Below are 6,392 nucleotides of genomic sequence, written 5' to 3' on the forward strand. Positions count from 1 at the left end.
GGATAACAGGAACATATCTCAACATCATAAAAGCTATCTATGCTAAGCCCCAGGCCAATGTCATTTTAAATGGAGAAAAATTGAAAGCATTCCCTCTAAAAAGGGGAACAAGACAGGGATGCCCTCTTTCACCACTTCTATTTAACATAGTTCTTGAAACAATAGCCAGAGCAATTAGACAGATGAAAGAAATTAAAGGGATACACATAAGAAAAGAAAAACTAAATTGGCACTATTTGCTGATTATATGATTCAATACCTAGAAGACTCTAAAAGTTCCACCAGAAAAATTCCAGAACTAGTAAATGAATTCAGCAAAGTAGCAGAATATAAAATCAACACCCATAAATCAAAGGCATTTCTGTACATCAGTGACAAATCCTCAGAAATGGAAATGAGGAAAACTACCCCATTTACAATAGCCTCAAAAAAATAAAATACTTGGGAATCAACTTAATGAAAGAGGTGAATAATCTATATAATGAAAATTACAGAATTCCAAAGAAAGAAGTCAAATAAGACCTTAGAGGCTTGGAAAGATCTACCTTGCTCTAGGATAGGCAGAATTAATATTATCAAAATGACCATATTTCCAAAAGCACTATACAGTTTTAATGGAATTCCAATAAAAATCCCAATGGCATTCCTCATAGAAATAGAAAAAGCAATCATGAAATTCATCTGGAAAAATAAAAGACCCAGAATAGCTAAATCGATCCTCAGCAGGAAGAGTGAATCAAGTGGCATCACTATTCCAGACCTTAAACTACACTACAGAGGAATAGTAACAAAAACAGCATGGTATTGGCACCAAAACAGACTGGTAACCAATGGTACAGAATAGAGGACACAGAGACCAATCCACAAAACTATAATTATCTTATATTAGACAAAGATGCCAAAAACATGCATTGGAGAAAAGCCTGCCTCTTCAACAAATGGTGTGGGGAAAACTAGACATCCATATGCAGCAAAATAAAATTAAACCCCTATCTCTCACCATGCACAAAACTCAACTCAAAGTGGATCAAGGACCTAGGAATTAAACCAGATACTCTGTGTCTAACAGAAGAAAAAGTAGTCCCTAATTTCCATCATGTTGGGTTAGGCCCCAACTTCCTTAATAAGACCCTATAGCGCAAGAATTAAAATCAAGAATCAATAAATGGGGGGCTGGGGATATGGCTCAAGCGGTAGCGTGCTCACATGGCATGTGCATGGCATTGGGTTCGATCCTCAGCACCACATACAAATAAAGATGTTGTGTCCGCCGAAAACTAAAAAATAAATATTAAAAAAAAATCAATAAATGGGATGGACTCAAACTAAAAAGTTTCTTCTCAGCAAAATGAACAATCTGTAAAGTGAATAGAGAGCCTACATTTTGGGAGAAAATTTTTTATCCCTTACACATCAGATAGAGTACTAATCTCTAGGGTATATAAAGAACTCAAAAAGTTAAACACCAAAAGAACAAATAACCCAATCAATAAATGGGCCAGGGACCTGAACAGACACTTCTCAGAAGAGGATATACAGTCAATCAACAAATATATGAAAAAAAAGTTCATCATCTCTAGCAATTAGAGAAATGCAAATCAAAACTACTCTAAGATTTCATCTCACTCCAGTCAGAATGGCAGCTATTATGAAAACAAACAACAATAATTGTTGGTGAGGACATGGGGAAAAAGGTATGCTAACACACTGCTGGTGGGACTGCAAACTGGTGCAGCCAATATGGAAAGCAGTATGGAGATTTCTTGGAAAATTGGGAATGAAACCACCATTTGACCCAGCTGTCCCTCTCCCCGGTCTATACCCAAAGGACTTAAAAACAGCATGCTACAGGGACACAGCCACATCAATGTTTATAGCAGCACAAGTCACAATAGCTAAACTGTGGAACCAACCTAGATGCCCTTCAATAGATAAATGGATTAAAAAAATGTGGCATAGATACACAATGGAATATTACTCAGCAACAAATGAGAATAAAATCATGGCATTTGCAGGTAAATGGATGGAGTTAGAGAAGATAATGCTAAGTGAAGTTAGCCTATACCAAATAACCAAATGCTGAATGTTTTCTTTGACATAAGGAGGCTGACTCATAGTGGGATAGGGAGAGGGAACATGGGAGGAATAGATAAACTCCAGATAGGGCAGAGTGGTAGGAGGGGAAGGGAGGGGACTTGGGGTTAGAAATTATGGTGTAATGTGATGATCATTATTATAAAGTACATGTATGAAGACACGAATTGGTGTGAATATACTTTGTATACAACAAGAGGTATGAAAAATTGTGTTCTATATATGTAATAAGAATTGTAATGCATTCCACTGTCATATATAAATTTTTTTAAAAAATAAAGAAAATAAATTTATAGGCCATTAATCCTGATGTACAGGCCAAAAAATCATCAACAAAATACAACCCTAATTTAGTAGCACATTAAAAGGATCATACCTCATAATGAAATAGAATATATTCAGGGGGTGCAAGAATGTTTCAGCAGGCAAATCAATAAACCTGAGATGCCATATTAGCAAAAGAAAAGATACGAATAATATGTTAATCATAGTATATATAGAAAAAGCATTTGACAGAATTCAGCATTCTTTCATGATTAATAAAGGTCTCAGTAAATAGCATTGAGGGAATGTACCTTAACATAGTAAAGGCTATATATATATGCCCACACTTAATTTTATGTTCAATAGTAAAAAGTTGATCATTTTTCTTCTAAGATCAGAAATACAAAGAGGAGGGGAGATAGGAATAGAAAAGATAGTGGAATAAATTCAACATGGATTTCCTATGTACATATGTGAATACACCACAGTCAATCTCCACATCATGTGCATCCACGAGACTGGGATCCTAATTAGAATAAGACATACTTCATGTTTGTATAAATATGTCAAAATATGCTCTCTTGTTATGTATAACTAAAAAGAACAAATTAAAAAAATAAAATATAAGAGAATTTTTAAAAGAAAAAGAAATACGACAGGGATGCTCACTCTCACCACTTCTATTCAGCACAGTATTTGAAATCCTATTCAAAGCAATTCAGCAAGAAAAAAAAAAGTCATTCAAATAGGAAAAGAAGAAGGAAAGTTGTTTTTTGTTTGTTAATTTCATGATTTTATGTACTTTTTAAAAATCCAAAGATTTATCCTAAAGATTATTAGAATCAATAAACTAAGTCCTGTAAAGTTGTCGAACGCAAAGTCAACATGTAAAATCAATGTTTTAATACACACACACACACAGGAAATTATTCAAAAAAGAAATTAAAACTACAATTTCATCTACAATAATACTTCCTGATTATGAGCCATATGACAAATGTGGTTTTTACATGCAATGGAATATTTACTATTCAGTCTTAACAAAGAGAGGCATTCTGCCATTTGTGATACATCTGTGAACCTAAGAGCACATTTTGCTGTAAGAAATAAGCCAAGAAAAATTCAATGGGGGAAAGAATAGTCTTTTCAATAAATTGTGTCAAGACAATTAGATACACACAAGCAAAAGAATGAAGTTGTTCCCCTACCTTACACAAGGGTAAGGGAAATGCAGGTTGTCCTTATAACAGGAAATTGTTTCGTGTTATATATAAGTTCACACAAAAATGAACTCAAAATGGATCAAAGACCCAAATGTAAGAGCTAAAATGATAAAATTCTTAGAATAAAATAGAGGAGTAAATCTTTATGACATTGGATTTAGCAATGGATTCATAGGTATGATATGAAAATTACAAGCAACAAATGTAGATAAACTGGACTTTGGTAAAATTTAATTTTTTGTGCCTTTAAAAACAATTGAGAAAGCAAAGAGATAGCCAACATAATTGGATAAAATATTTATAAATCATGTGTCTGATAATGAATTAATATACATAATAAATAACTTTTAAAAAAGAAAGAAAAGAAAAACAACCTGATTGTTTAAATGGGCTTGAAAAGACATCTATTTCTCCAGAGGAGATACACTTATGGTCAATAAGCCACATGAAGAGATGCCTAACTTAGGAAAATGTAAAATAAAACCACATACTATTTCACATCATTTAGAATGGTTCCCCAAAAAAAATAAAAATGGAAAATGGAAAGTTGCAATTATTAGTGAGGATGTAGAGAAACTAGAACCCTCATATACTGTTAATGTGAATGTAAAATGATAAAGCTGCAGTGGAGAGAAATTCAAAGTTGAACATACAATTACCTTTGAACCCAACAATTCACTCATACCAAAGAAAATTAAAATATCATCATAAGATATGTGAATGTTCATAGTAAAATTATTGATATTATACAACATTATAATGTTAATATTATACAAAATTCAGACACAGTGGTGCCAACTTACAGTTTAAGCACATAGTTGATTGGGGTAGGAGAATGACTTGAGCCCAGTAGCTCAAGACCAGCCTGGGAAACACAGTGAGACCCCCTCAAAAAAAAAAAAATTAAAGAACAAAAGAACATTTTCTCAAGATGCTGAGGATATAGCTCAGTGGTACCAAACTTGCAAAGCCCTGGGTTTGATCCCCAGAATTAAAAAATAAGTAAATAAATAAATAAGAAAAAAAGGAAAGAAAGAAAGAGAGAGAAGAGAAAGTGAAAACAACCCAGTCCAACCTAGTCCAAAAACTGATAAATGGATAAATGAAAGGCAATATATCCTTATAATGGAATATTATTCAGCCTTAATAAGATTTAAAAAGTAAATAAGTTAGCACATGTGAGGCCCTGGAGTTGATTCCTAGCATCACAAAATAAAGTAAATAAAAAATTTAATTCTCACATGTGCTGCTATATAAATGAAACTTGAAAATATTATTATAACTAAAAAAAGGCCAGATATAAAAAGCTGCATGTTTATAATTTCATATATATGAAATGTTCAAAATATGTAAAAACCCATTCAGACAGCAGATTATGGAAGCCAGAGCTAGGGAAAGGGAGAAATGAAGTGTAACTGCTTAATGAATATGTAATTTCTTTTAGAGCTGATGAAAATGTTCTTGAATTAAATGGTGGGGGTGGTGACACAACACTGTGAATATACAAAAAAAAACCCCATAATTTTACACCTAAAATGGTTATAATTGTGGATGTTTAAAAGTACTAAGCAAATTTCAACTCAATTCTTTAAAAAGCACATATTATATTAGACTTCGTCCCCTCATATATACATATTTGTCCCACATTAAATCTTAGACCCTGGCTGAGCACAGTGAAGCACACCTTTAATCCCAGTCGCTCAGGAGGCAGGAAGATTGTGACTTCAAAGCCAGCCTTGGCAACTTAGTGAGGCCCTGACTCTAAATAAAATATAAAAAGGGATGAGGATGTGGCTCAGTGGTTAAGCATCCCTGGGCTCAATCCCCCATACCACAAAACAAATAAATAAACCTTGGACCCTGACATCATTTTCATGGGAGATGTCCATGGAGGAAGGGAGTAACCCTTAACACATTCTGATTCATATCCTTTCCCAGTAAGAAATGTTTTTTTAATTATTATTATTATTTACTAAGAAACCCAGAAGAAGGCTATTGATATGGTAGCACATCACTCCTCTGCTTCATGTCAACATTTTAAACAATATCTTTGCTAATGAAACTGGAGATCAAATGTCCACAGGCTCAACAGCAGCCTGAATGACGCCTGTGGCTTACCAGTCCTCCTCTCTCAAAGACTGTTCTTGACTTTGAATGTTTGAATAAATGACTATCTTGCAAGTGCTCCTGAAAGGTTGCTGATTAAAGTGCCCTTTATTGTTAAAAGCATAATTAAACAATGCTTGAACTTATCACTTTCTTTGGGGAGATGGGACACAAAAGATATTAGAATCTCAAATGACACGGTCTGAAAGTCATCCAGTTAATACTTTTTAATTATCACGGCTAGCCAACACTGCAATCACGTCTACAAGGTTTCATTGTATTTACAGAAATTAAACTGCAAATGAAGTTGTGAAGCTCCCATCTTATAAATTGTCCAAAGGCTATGAAACAAAATAGAATTTAAAAGCAGCGTGGAGTTATAAATAGCCTGCTGTTTGGTATATCTTGTCAATCTGTTACCACTTATATATTTTCTCTAACAGCTCTCTAATTAGCACTCACTTTTGCTACTACTCCTCCTAAAATGTTTACGTTGAAAGTTACAAATTACTGTCTAATTATACTGACTACTTTGTTTTGCATGAAGTATAAATAAAATCTCACTCCTGCTATTAAAAAAAGTTCTGTCATCACTTTTTCTATAGGATGTCTAATAAAATTTGCTATCTTTATACCAAATTTCAGCAATGAAAAACTTTAATTAAATTTGGGAATATAGGAATTCATGGCTTTATTTTCTTTAGG

This window comes from Callospermophilus lateralis, chromosome 18, assembly GCF_048772815.1.
Source record: "Callospermophilus lateralis isolate mCalLat2 chromosome 18, mCalLat2.hap1, whole genome shotgun sequence".
Taxonomy (NCBI): domain Eukaryota; kingdom Metazoa; phylum Chordata; class Mammalia; order Rodentia; family Sciuridae; genus Callospermophilus; species Callospermophilus lateralis.